General features: G+C 40.6%; 1 long non-coding RNA gene across 3 annotated transcripts in view; it reads right to left on the bottom strand.

Moving 5' to 3' along the window:
* Positions 1-11,697, bottom strand: part of LOC147584754 (uncharacterized) — a 29,063-nt gene extending 17,366 nt beyond the window's left edge. For 2 of the 3 annotated variants that reach the window (XR_015253002.1, XR_015252998.1), the window contains exon 1: positions 11,550-11,697. This is a non-coding gene — a long non-coding RNA (uncharacterized LOC147584754). The remainder of the gene's footprint in view (positions 1-11,549) is intronic. The other variant, XR_015252999.1, reaches the window with a different exon arrangement.
* Positions 11,698-13,866: the final 2,169 nt, after the last annotated feature.

Raw genomic sequence — 13,866 nt, forward strand, 5'->3', positions numbered from 1 at the left:
CATTCCGCTGAGTGAAATAAGCCAGTCAGAAGAAGACAGTTTTTGATTCCATTTTTATGAGGTATCCGGAGCAGGCTAACTCCTAGAAACAGAAAGTAGAGTGGTGGTTGTCTGTTGGCTGGGGGGTGGGAGGCGGGGAAGGGCGTTCTCACTGAATGTGGACAGAGTTTTGTATTTACAACACAAGAAAATTCTGGAGATTTGTTTCATAATAATGCGAATATACTTAACGCTACTGAACAGTACGCTTCAAAGTGGTTAAGAAAGGAAACTTCATGTTATGTGTTTTTACCACAAGTTAAAAAAAAAAAGTTCTCGACATAATTATTTCAAAAACAAGAGAATAATAGACTTAAAATGGATCTGAGAGAAGTCACCTGGTCACTCTCTCACCCAAAGCAGGGCATTCCATTAGATACTGCAGGGAAAGGTAATAATTTCATACATTTTCATGTTTCAAGTATTGTTAATACTTGTCTTATCCAGTTTGTGGTTCCCGTAAGTTTATGTAATATGTATTTCTTTCCTCTCTGTCTCATTCCAAACTAATTCCAAACAGAACAAATGGTCTGCTTGATTGCACTGGAACGTGAGCGAGCCCCACATGGAAAACTTTGCCTCCCTCCTTCCCATTGGTTTAATGGCTACTGTGGTTTGGATCTTCCTAGGTCTGGGAGGGAATAAGATCTCTTTTAGAATTAATATTCTGAACCTTGAGGAGAAGAGTCAGAAAATCCTCAGCCCCTCAAAGTGCAGCCAAAACTGCTCTGTGGGCTGGTTCAAGAGATCCTTCCAAGGCCATGTAGCCGCCAGGAGGGAAAGGGGGGAGATTTGCAAAGACCACTTGCCAGAAGTTCTATAAACTTTTTTTTAACGTTTATTTATTTTTGAGAGAGACAGAATGTGAGCGGGGGAGGGGCAGGGAGAGAGGGAGACAGAATCCAAAGCAGGTTCCAGGCTCTGAGCTGGCAGCACAGAGCCCGACGCAGGGCTCTGACTCATGAACTGTGAGATCATGACCTGAGCCAAAGTCAGACTCTTAACCAACTGAGCCACCCAGGCACTCCCTCTTGCCAGAAGTTCAAACTACCTAATGAGTGTTCCAAAGAATCTCCATTTCTAATGGCTGAGGTGGGGGAGAAATGCCATGCTGTTTGTTAGACAAACTCTTACTATCTGAGAACCATACAGAGGAACTTGTTGATTTTTAAGAGAATGTTTAAATAATGCAGGATTTAAACATTGGATGTAGACCCATTTAATGAAGTAACCACTAGTCACATGTGATTTTTAAGCACTTGAGGTGTGGCTCATCAGAACTGAGGTTATGTTTCATGTATAAAGTACACACCAGATATTGAAAACAATACAAAAACAAAAATGTACAATATCTTATTAATAACATTCATACTGGTTACATGTTGAAATTGTATTTTGCATATATTGGGCTACAGTGTATTATTAATACCAATTTGGCCTGTTTCTTTTTACTTTCTCAGTATGGCTACTAAAAATTTTAAACATCCTATATGGCTTGCCTTGTACTCCTATCGGACAGTGTTGATGTAGACTGTTCTGTGAAATTTAGAATTATTGAAGATAAGGGTCTACAATGGTATAGAAAAAATAATAATTAATAATAATAGCCTTTATGACACATTTATTATGTGTCTGACACTTGATTTATATGATTTTATTTAACCCTAATAACATTACAAAAAGGTAATTTTTATTAGTTACATTTATTGAAAGGCTAAATATCTTCCCCCAAGTTGCTTGGCTCTCTAGTGGAGAACTGGTATTTAAATTCAGGTTTTCTGGCACCAAAACACATGAGCTTTTCAGTCTGACATGATGTCTTTTAACCATTCTTTACCTCACTTAAAAAAATATGCCCAAGAGATGCCTGGGTGGCTCAGTGGGTTGAGTGGCTGACTCTTGATTTTGGTTCAAGTCATGATCTCATGGTCTGTGAGACTGAGGCCGGCATTGGGCTCTGCACTGGATGTGGAGCCTGCTTAGGATTCTCTCTTTCCCACCCTCTGCCCATCCCCCCCCCCCCAAAATAAATAAATAAACATAAAAAAATATATGCCCAAGAATGTTGACATTCGGTGACTCGGAAAAAAGTAGGGATATCTTCCCACTCAGTTCCTAACAATAGCTTAAAAGTTTTGATGATCTCCAAAATCAGTGTCATCTATTCATTCTTTTATTTTTGAGAAGGTGGGAGTAGAAACGTTGGTCCTTATCGACAAAAAACTAATAGCATTTAAGTTGGAGAAAATTACAAAATAAAATTCAGTCTTTCCTAAAGAGAAAAGAAAAAGGGAACTTACCTGATTGGAGAGAAGTTAATATCGATGGAGTGTCTACTATTCTCATCAGGCATCCCCTGAGTTCATAATTCTTTTTTTTTTTTTTTCAACGTTTATTTATTTTGGGGACAGAGAGAGACAGAGCATGAACGGGGGAGGGTCAGAGAGAGAGGGAGACACAGAACCAGAAACAGGCTCCAGGCTCTGAGCCATCAGCCCAGAGCCTGACGCGGGGCTCGAACTCACGGACCGCGAGATCGTGACCTGGCTGAAGTCGGACGCTTAACCGACTGCACCACCCAGGCGCCCCCTGAGTTCATAATTCTTAACAGATCCAAATTGGAAAACATCATCTTTACCCCCAGACCAGCTCTTCCTCCTTCTTCATTCCGTACCTTGGGTAATGTCACCTGAATCTACCCAGTCAATTAAGCCAGAATCTTTGTTGTTTTCTCTACTCCCATTTCCTTACCCTCCTCTCAATCTTGCCAGCTCATAGGACATGGGCGTTCTTACTTTGCTTGAGTAGTACAGATTGTGCTTTCCAATCACTGTGTTGGTCCTTACTCTCACCAGCAGGACCTAGGTCCATATCCAGCTCACACAGAGTGTAGTTCGGCTTTTGAAACCTTTTCAGTCAAGTGGGTATAAAATTATAGCTCATTGTTATGTCAGTTTGCTGAGTTATTTATGATGTGTTAGCTTTCTGAGTGTATCTCTCTGTAAGTTGCCTGTTGACAAACTTTGCCCATTTTTCTATTGAGGTCACTGTCTTTTTCCTGTTGATTTGTTTATTAGATTTCTTATTTGATTTATGTTCTATATTCTAGATGGGAATCTCTCATCCAGTTGACACATTGTAAAGGCTCTTCTCCCATTTTGAAGTGTGTTTCTAACATTATCCATGTTCCCTTTGCATAACATAAATCCTTAACTTTGATGTACTCTCTAATCAACTTTATCCCATGTTTTTTGGAAGCTTTTGTTTAAAAAGTCCTTCACTGCCTCAACATCAGATGCATTTTAAAATAAATTTATCATGGATCTCAAAGATCCATGGAATTTTGTTGCAACTACAACAAATATGGGGAGAGTTGATATCTTTACAATTTTAAGTCCTTCGGGTCAAGAACAAGGAATGCTACTCATTCACTTGTTTTTGTTCTTGTTTTTGTTTTTCTATGTCCTTTATTAGAACTCTTACGTTTTCTCAAAGAGGACTTGTATAATCTTGGTTACGTTAATTACCCAACATTTCTCAGTTGTTGATATGTGAACGGTATCTTGCCTTTTTAAAATAACATTTTCTAGCTGTTTGCTGTTGGAAATGCTCTCATAATTTCATCACATACCCATCAAGTTCTTATAATTTACCTGTTGATTCTACTGGTTCTTTTCAGTAGGTAAGTATAGCACCTGAAAAAACTGATAATTTTGTTTCTTTCTTTCCAATTCCTTTATTTCTTTCTTTTATTCAGGGCTGGCCAGGATTTCCAACATTATAGTGTTGGTTGTAATATATAGTGGTTTTTGACAATATTTCTCTTGTTCCAGTCTTAGCAGGAATGGACTTAAATTTTTTCCATTAAGTAAAAATGGTTTTGGAATATAACCATCATCCATTTAAGGGAATTAAAGAAATCCTTTTCTACTCTTAGTTTGCTAAGAGTTTTTATCATAAATAAGTAAAGAATTTGTTGAATGCTTTTTCTGCATCAAATGAAATCATCATGAGTTTTAAAATTTTAATCTATTAATGTTCTGAATTATGTTGGCAGAATCCCTAATGACTAACCATTAATTAATCAAGCTGTATTATTTTAAAACATACTGTTGGAATCAAATAGCTGATATTTCAGAAGATTTTTCATCTAGTTGCATAAGAGAAAAAGGTATATAGTTTTCTTTCTTTGTTTATACTGTGTTCATCTCATTTATACCAAGTTTATGAAATAGCTTGCAGCATTTGGTTTTGTCTCTTCTGGAATAACTTACAATGCAGATAAAAATGTATTGTTCCTCAAGGCTTTGATAGAACTCACCTGAAAAACCATTTGGGCCTATAGTGTTTTAAGAGGGAGAAGTTATCAATTGTCACTTAATTTCTTTAAAACTTATTAGTCTATTCAAGTTCCCTATTTCTTATTTCAGTTTTGACATGTAATATGTTTTCCATTTTCTCTAAATTTTCAAATTTTTTAGTTCATAACATTTCTAGTATTTTAATTTTTTTTGAAAATGTTAGCCGCTGCTAAAGATTTCAAACAACATAAAAAAGTTGAAAGAAGAAACTGAAAAACCCACTTCATATCTTATGCCCCTGAAATAATTGTAATGTAAACATCTCAATGTATATAGTTATACAGACATTTTTCTGTATGTACAGAGTTATAATATTATCATTAATAATATTAGCAAACACGTATAGTACTTGATATTATCACAACAGATACAGATAGAACAATCACATACATGTAAAGATAAAAGAATGGATGCCTGGACAGCTAAAAGATGATGAATAGATAGATAGATAACCGATCATATATTTGTATTATAAACCCATAACGAAAAAGGCATTTTTATATTTGTTGATTACAAATGCATCTCTCCCCATGGTTCTGTTTATCAAACGCATGAATGAAAAAATGAATAAATGTGCAATGCTATGTGCAAACACTGTTAGGAATCACATACCTTTTATTTATATAATCTTCCCCAGACCCTTGCAAGAAGATAGTATCATTCCAATTTTACAGTTGAGGAAAATGAAACTGAAGATAAACAACTTGCCCAGGGTTAAAAAAGTGACGAGAAAAGGGCAGGATTCCGGCATCAGGTCTGTCCAACTCTGATACCCGCTCGCTTTCCACTGTACCTCACTGATAATCAGAATAGCCCAGAATAAGGGAAAGACAAAAATGAAGAGGGGCCAAAAGAAATACCAGGAATCTGTAGTTCCTTTTTTGAACAAGGATTTATGAAATTCCTCCTAGACATCAACCCTAGGGACCGGCTTTCAGTGGCTCCTAAATAGGACTCCCACCTTTTATCTCTACAAAGTGAACAGTGTAACCCTTAGCTCTGCTCTGGAGCGTGGGGCGGAACAAAAGAGAGACGTAAAAGAAAAGAGATGGTTCCCAAAGGCTTCCTGTGTAAAAACAGGGGGGGAAAAAAAGGTAGGTAACTGGAGGAGGGAGGGACAGTGCCCTACATCAACAGTGATGAGCAGAGAAAAGGGCCCTGTGGGGGACAGAAGCAAGCTGTATCCCTGTCCCATCCTCTTTCTGAAATAGTACCCATTTAGGTCCACCAGTTAGGAAAAAGGCCCTCTCTGCGCTGACCACATAGAAGTTCCCCTTCTTCCTGCTGCATGCGCTACACTGGATGCAGTGTATCAACCTGACCGGGTGGCCTTACCAGGGCAAAATTACACCACCGTCCTGCCTCCTGCGGAGAAGCTTCCGATAAGGCCGTCCCCATCATGGCTCACTTTGTATCCGGCCACTTTAACAAGTCATTAGAACACACAGTTGGCTTTATGATATCTATTATTTAAGATGAACAGATACGTCAATAAAAAGAATGATAACCCAATTCAGGGGTGGATGGGCAATTATTTTTGGTGATTTGCATATTATCAAAAGCCCCAATTGAAAATTGCAGATTGCTTAACATTACTTTTTTAAAAATTTTTTAACGTTTATTTATTTTTGAGAGGGGGAGCAGGGAGTGAGGGAGACACAGAATCCGAAGCAGGCTGTAGGCTCTGAGCTGTCAGCGCAGAGCCCGCGAGGCTTGAACTCACGAACCGTGCGATCACGACCTGAGCCGAAAGTCAGCTGCTTAACCGACTGGGCCACCACCCCAAGCGCCCCTCTTAACATTATTTTAAAATATCACCAACTCTCTAAAAAAAGGTATGTGCTCTGGAGGAACACAATACATATCTGCATTGGAAAAAACTGGGGGGCCCTGCTCATGTCTTTATGTAAGCCTGAATTTTTGTTGAAGTATAAAACATACACACAGAAACGTGCACAAATTATAAGCATACAGCTCAGTAAATTTTCACAAAATGAGTACATCCCAGTAGCCAGCACTCATGTCAAGAAACAGAGTTAGCGCTAACTCCCCAGAAATTGCTTCACGTTTTCGAGTCACGACTTGCCATCCGTAGACAACCAGTGCTCTGACTTTGAATGCCCCAGGCTCACTTTGTCATAAACCCACATTTATAAACTCTGTAAATGAAACCATTCAGTGTGTATTCTTCCCTGTCTGGCATCTTTCCCTCAACCTTATATTGGTGAGATTGATAGATGTCACTGCCAATTAGCAATAGTTGATTCGTTCTCTCTGCTGTGCGGTATGCCCTTGTAGGCAACTACCAAAAATTATTTAATTCACTCAATATGGGTGGACATTTGGGTCATTTCCAGTTTGGAGCTAATATGAATGATTGCCAGCCGTTTTTTACCATTTGATGGTCGTTAACATACTCCTGCCAAAAGTCACACCACACGTGGATGTGAAATTCCAGGGCTGATAAATTCCTATGGCTATAGGAAGCAAACACAACTGCCAAAGAGCTTTTCCCTTGCCTGGGAAATTTCAAGATATGGTTACTGTATAAGGCAGTTATATGCAACTCACTGCATAATGCTAATAGTCATAAGCCAGTGAGAAGCAAATAAGGTTGGTGAATTTGCAGATAAAGAATATGGATCTATGTGGTCCCAGGAATAGCTGGCTATTTTTAAAAACCCTCTGCCTTTAGCAAAGCTGGGTAAGTTTTTCATGTTATGATAATGTGACACTCCTAGGATTTAACATAACACCACAATGATTGACTTAAAACTCTGCGAGGTAGGTGGCAATGGGCATTGTTCCCATTTTCCAGAAAAGGGAGTTTAGGCAAATCACTTTCTCTCCTTCTCGCACCATTCACGACAGTCGGTATTGGCATCGCATTGTAAGCTGCGACCTGTCCCCATCGGTCCTCCATGAAGTCAGCCTGGCAGGATGCCCCTCATGTTGCCTGCAAGGCCGTGGGCGGAGCCACAGCCTTGAGGTGGGAGGAATTCTATTAATACTTTAGACTTTTATAGTACTCTGCCTCTGGAGGACTTAGAGCATCCTTTCACAATTGCTGGCCAAAATCTGTGACTCATATGCCAGCACTGAAGAAATGTCCTTTTGGAGACAGGCTTTCATGTGGCTCTTGCAGGGACTTCCGGGCTCCTTATAGGAGCTGATATCTCATCCTTGGTTATTATGTTCAGAGTCAAAAAACTGATGACCTAGGCAAGGGGTAATTCCCTTTTCTCCCCTAAACGTCACTCACAGCATCCCAGCTCTTAGGCTTTCTGGCGTCCTCATCTTTCTCTTTGGGCCATGCATTCCTTTGGCTGTCTGGCGAAGCCTGCAGACTCTTTCCCAGAAAACTGTCTTAAAACGTATAAAATAAAATGCACGAGGGGCACCTGGGTGGCTTAGTCAGGGAAGCATCGGACTTCAGTTCAGGTCTTGATCTTGCGGTTCCTGAATTCAAGCCCCGAATTGGGCTCTGTGCTGATAGCCCTGAGCCTGGATCCTGCTTCGATTCTCTCCCTCTCTCTTTGCCCCTTCCCCACTTGCACTCTGTCTCTCTCCCTCAAGGATAAAATAAACATTAAACAAATTTTTTTTAAATAAAATGCACTGGACTACAAAGGAAATCAAGTATATCAAAATGCAGTTATCTAATAGAAAATTAAAACGAAACAAATTTGCGATATAGTAATATGTGTGCTTTCTTATTGAATATAACAAGATTTAGGGCTGGGAAAATGATTAACATCATTTCAAAGTAATAATAGGCATTTACAAAATTTGATGACATCTACAACAATTGTAATATTAAAATATATTTTTTAAATATTTTCATTTCTATTGGTGACAAAGTCATAGATACTAATACTTCTGTGGTTTGTTGTCCATATTTACAGTTGAAAGAAATTTTGAATTTCCATTAAAGGTTCCCATCTAAATTCATAGCCCTCCTAAATGCCATCACACCCCTCTTGAAATCTATTCCCACCTTCGTGCCCCAGAGATGGTCCCTGTGCTAGACACACATATACACATTTCTACACAGCATTAGCTGTCTGGGGCCCACCAACACTTTTCCAGAAAGTTGGACTCTGAGCCAGTCCTACTTGAGCCTGTGACTATGATTGTCAGACTTGGCTAGTATGGCCAAACAAAAGTTGACCTTGACTTTAATTGCTGCCTTCTCTTGTCAGTTCCTAGCATGACTTTCTGTGATGGGCTGAGAAACAGGCCTTCTTTTAAATGATGTTCTTGCTCTTTGGTAACTAGCAAGGAAGTTGAGAGAATATCCAGAAATTGTTGTTAATTTTAAGCTGATGCTAATCAGGTTGATGAAAACATTGTGGTTATGTATGTAAGAAAATGTCCATATTTTTTAGAGATGTTTACTGAAGTACATAAGGATAAGTAATATAACTGGGATTTGTGATTAAAAATTTTAAATTACTCTCAGTAGAAAGGAGACTGAATGAAATGAGAGTGGTGAAAATTTGAAAATTCTGGACTCTGGGTGATGGCTGTATGGGAGTTAAACTATTTTCTCTACTTGCGTGTATGTTTAAGATTTGTTATTATTAAAATCCTTTAAAAATAGTTTCTGGACCAGGAAATTAGGTAAAGAATGCTTTTTTTATAGTGCTAGTTTGCTTCTTTACAATACTTATTAATTTCTTTCCATGCACAATACATGATTGTATTCTCTTATATATGCAAATTTTATTTTTATTTTATTTTATTCATTTTTCATTTTTTTAATGTTTGTTTATTATTGAGAGACAGAGAGAGACAGAGCATGAGCAGGGGAGGGGCAGAGAGAGAGGGAGACACAGAATCTGAAGCAGGTTCTAGGCTCTGAGCTGTCAGCACAGAGCCTGGCGTGGGGCTTGAACTCACCAACCGCGAGATCATGACCTGAGTCAGACACTTAACCGACTGAGCCACCCAGGCCCCCCGATTTATTTTTACTTTAGAGAGAGAGAGGAGGGGAGAGGGGCAGAGAGAGAGAGAAACCGACACAGGGCTTGATCCATCCCACAACCCTAGGATCATGACCTGAGCAGAAATCAAGAGTCAGACACTCAACCGAGTGAGCCACCTAGGCACCCCACTTCTATATACAAGTTTTAAAAATTGGTTTCACTCATACCCTTTGCCAGTTGTTGGGCATGGCCTTGCTCTCTAAGAGTTTATATTCAAGTTGGGAAGAGATCATGTATATACACGAAACCATAGTTGGGAAGCAACATAAGACAGAGTACGGTATAAATGCAAAAACATGTAATAAAGATGGGAAGTGTGATAGGAGTTCAGGAAAGGCGAAGTCTGTGAGGACAGGGGGGCCGGGCTGGTGACTTCAGGTTAGCAGTAGCTGTCTATCAGTCTCAGAAATTTGCATTCATTGCCTCTTGCTGGTTTAGGCTTCTTTATGTGCACTCATTTCTCCAACAGTGGAATTGTTGGTGACTTCCTAAAGCTCAGAAGCGACAACGTTCTTGCTCCCCATATCTCCCTGTCCCCTTCCCTCAGAGGCTGTGTTTGACACATTCTGAGTCTCCACTTACGTGCGCCCTCCTGTTCAGGACTGCTCTGCTTCACCTTTCTGTCCCAGATGGCGAACTACAACCCAGATGCTAAGTACTACCGTGAACATTCTTACCCACTCAACCCAGAGTGGTCCCTGGCCTTGTGTGGTGGTGGCAGGAAGCCAGGGGACTACTGTGCCTGAACCCAAACGTTGCCTCAGAGGACAGCCCCCTTCTTGCCAAGTGCTGGCAAAGGGGACTCTGACCAGCAAGAAAGCTTCACACAGATCTGCCATGAGGGGACAATGAAAGCAAAGGTGTGGATGCCTCAGCACGATGGTGGAGACCAATGGCAGAGCCACTGGGACCAAAACCACAGCCCTCAGGATGGGCTAGAAATGATCTCTCAGAGCAGGAGAAAAAAAAAAAAAAAAAAAGAAAAGAAAAGAAATTACTAGAAGGCATTCAAGAAAGCCTAAGTCCTAGATGATCCAAATTAAAAAATCAATAAGTAAATAAATTTAAAAGTTGTTTTTTCACATTGCTTAGATCATTTAAGCCAAAGTAACTTTTTCTTTTTCTTTCTTTCTTTCTTTTTTTTTTTAATCTTTGTTTAATTCTCATTCTGAATTATCTGAGGCATCGTGGCCAGGTTACTTGGCCAGGCTGAGCTAGCAAGGAGAGATGTCCATATAACCGTGCTGCCATCCACACAAAAGCTGGAGACTGCCTTGGTTGAAATAGCCTTTTGATCCTTTCAAGACTTCTTTCTTGGCTTAGAATGACAACCTTGAAGTACAAGAGAAAACATGAAATCCATGGTACTTAAGAGAGGTAGGATTCAAGGAATCTGCCCAGGACACACACCCTGACTGACAGATGCACAAAACTTCCACCTATTGGGGCACCCAGCGGGGCCACCACTCTCTGGGACCTGTCTTCCTTGTCTCCACATTGCTCCCCACACCTTCTTGAGTAAGGGGGCTACATAAGAGACTCAGATCTGTATGCCTTCATTTTATTCCATCTCTCACCTTTAAGGGGGCAAAACTCACATCGTCTTAACAACAACAACAAAATGACCGCTGCTGTTCTGTGTCTAGGGGAGAAGCTCCTCAAAGGAAAAGTCATCAGGGTCACCTTGATTTTTGAAAGTGTCCTAGAAGGTGACCCTGATGGCAAGATGGGAGAGGGAAACTAGTTCTTACTGGGAAAGGGGCTATACTATCAGGAGACACATGGATCCTTGGGTTACATATGAAACAAATCACATTTCCCTGCTTTGGTTGAGAACCCCCTATACACATGTGCACACACATAAAATACAATCATTCCTATTTCTTGGCTTCCCTAAAGTTCTATTTACCTACCGTTACAGCAATGATCACATTATACTATATTATTTATGGCATACTTGTATGTTTTTATCATGAAACTTGTGAATGTTTTCTTTGTATCTTTCACCTATAAAATATGGGCATGTGTTAAGAATTGTGTGTTGAATCAATATTTGAGTAAGTGGCTACTATACATATTTTTAACAAGATGGAAATCCAACTCACCCGTCGGAGTCAAGTCTTATTTTTCACGAAGGACCTGATGCCAGGTGTGTTCTTACCTCTCTGCTTGTCCCTGAACCATTTAGATGAACCCAGGACTTCAGAAAGCATTACTTCTGTGATGACCCACACATTCCTCCATGTGCTTTAGTTTCTGGCAGAGGAAGAGGTGTGGACAGGCTGGTGTGGGTATGTCACCCTCACTGGGCCTGGCAGAGCTGGCCTGGGTGCACTGCCCAATACAGGAATCAGCTGATTTCCAAGAACAGAAATGACCTGGTGAGTAAAAGAAGTGGGCAGGCATGGCTTTTGAGTCATTTGGCGAATGCCTGGAAGCTTATCCTTCCTGCAGCACCCCCTCCCCCCATATGGAGCTTCCTCTTTCCTGACACTGTATCCAAAATTCCATCATCATTAGTTATTCAGGCTTTGGGGTATTTCGGAGCTTCTAATTAGCAAGTGATTTCTTAACTTGGTATCTGTGTAGGATTTTGGAATGCTGAGGGACATGGGGAGAGGTGAGGAGGACAAAGAAAAAAAAGAAATGAGAGAGAGAGAGAGAGAGAGACAGATTTTGTCTCCCTTCCAGTAGTCGTGTGCATAGGATAACACTTTCTAGAACACCGTCAGCCCTTCCAAAATTGTTCAGACAATATTGAGAAGCAGTGGGGGGGGGGGGGGGGGGGCGGGCCGGGGGTGGGAGGAAGGTCAGGACTCACCGCACAAATTCTTAAACACCTGCTTTGTCTCCCAGCCTCAGAGCACTTGAAAACTCAAGCACAGAAGAGAAATGAAAGAAAAGAAGGCACTGCAGTGTTAGCACGCCCCAGACACACACTTCCAGGCTCCCCTCTCCATCCAGATGAGATCTGAAGGACAGTCATTTTTCTAGGTGAAGGCTAAGAAGTTAAAAGGAAACACAGGACTGTATTTTCCAAACCCAAATCGGAACGTTGGTTCCGACATATCTATAAATTTATCTGTGAAGTCTTAAAAAAAGGAAAATAAGTTGTGTTTAGTTTACATGTAATAAATCTTCTTTATTGACTAGTGGATTTCATGTTGTTGGCTTCCGTTCCAGGAGAGGGATGTCAATGCAGTTGCCCACTCTGTCCCTTCTGCAGCTACTGTTCTTACCACCTAGACCATCAACCATGTGCACAAGCTGGCCCCTGGAATCTGCATTTCACTTGCCTCCCATGCAGGACCAGCCAGTAATTTTGTTGTGCTTTCATTTCTCATTGTAAGTAGATATTCACTCTTGTGCCTCTTTTTGTATTTGTGATTTGCACTCCTTTGCATCAAGAGGACCTCCATCTTAGGTGCGTTTCAGTCCCCACAGGGTTGGATTTGCCCTTTTATACACCTGCTAACGCAGTACACATTATTAAATAGAAAATCTCAATTTATAAGTGTCCTGACAACCCTGGTTCTCAGTTAACTGGAATGTTCTCTGCATAACTTGTCCTAGGGGCAAGTAATGAAATTAGAAGGGAAAAGCAGATGGTAGGGATTTCTAACTTTAGAAACGTAGCAAGTGTTCTACCTGGTTCCCAGTCGATTTGTCCGCCTCTCTGCACAGAAGTGCATGGTAACATCTAACACTTACCTTGTTAGTAAGCTGGGCACCTTTTAGTCCTCAAGGGCACCCCTTGAGGTGGGTACCCTAACTGTACTCACAGATAAGGAAACTGAGGCATAAAAAAGTCAGCAAATTCCCCAAGGTTACACCTAATGTACAGGGTACAACTGGGATCTGACCAGACGATCAGGTCCAGGACCCAGGGTCCTCACCTCTAAGCTATATCACCTGTATAGGATCGTTATTTACGTTTGAAATGTTAACTCAGTACTACAGAAACAAAATATTTTACTTGGTCCCACAGGGCCATGCCTCACACCCTTGTATTAGGTCCTCCAGTTAATCCCCCTAGATAAAGCAAGAAACTGAGGTCACACAACTACTAAGTGGCAGAGCAAGAATTTAAACCCAGGTGTGTCCAACTCCAAAGGCCATGAACAGAAACACGACACTATACGGTCACTTCCAACACCTTACATAGAGATTTATTAACCCGAAGAGACAAACTCCAGCAATCCTTAATGATTTCTCTGAGGCTAGATTTACTAATTAAACTTTCCTTCTTCGGCCATATCCCTTTCACATTTGGTTATTTATTCGTTCTTCTTAGTGCCACTTAAAAGAAATGAGATCCAAACTACTATCAGCCCATTTTCCAAATGGAGGAAACTGAGACGCAGAAAGTTAGGTCACTTGCTGGGACTCATCCCCCGGAGCCTGGTCCCGGAAAATTTTGCTTTGACCACTATATACTCCTCCAGAATCTCGGTCTGAGTCTATCAGAAATAGCCGGT

This window comes from Puma concolor, chromosome A1, assembly GCF_028749965.1.
Source record: "Puma concolor isolate L17-30 chromosome A1, mPumCon1.1.hap2, whole genome shotgun sequence".
Classification (NCBI taxonomy): domain Eukaryota; kingdom Metazoa; phylum Chordata; class Mammalia; order Carnivora; family Felidae; genus Puma; species Puma concolor.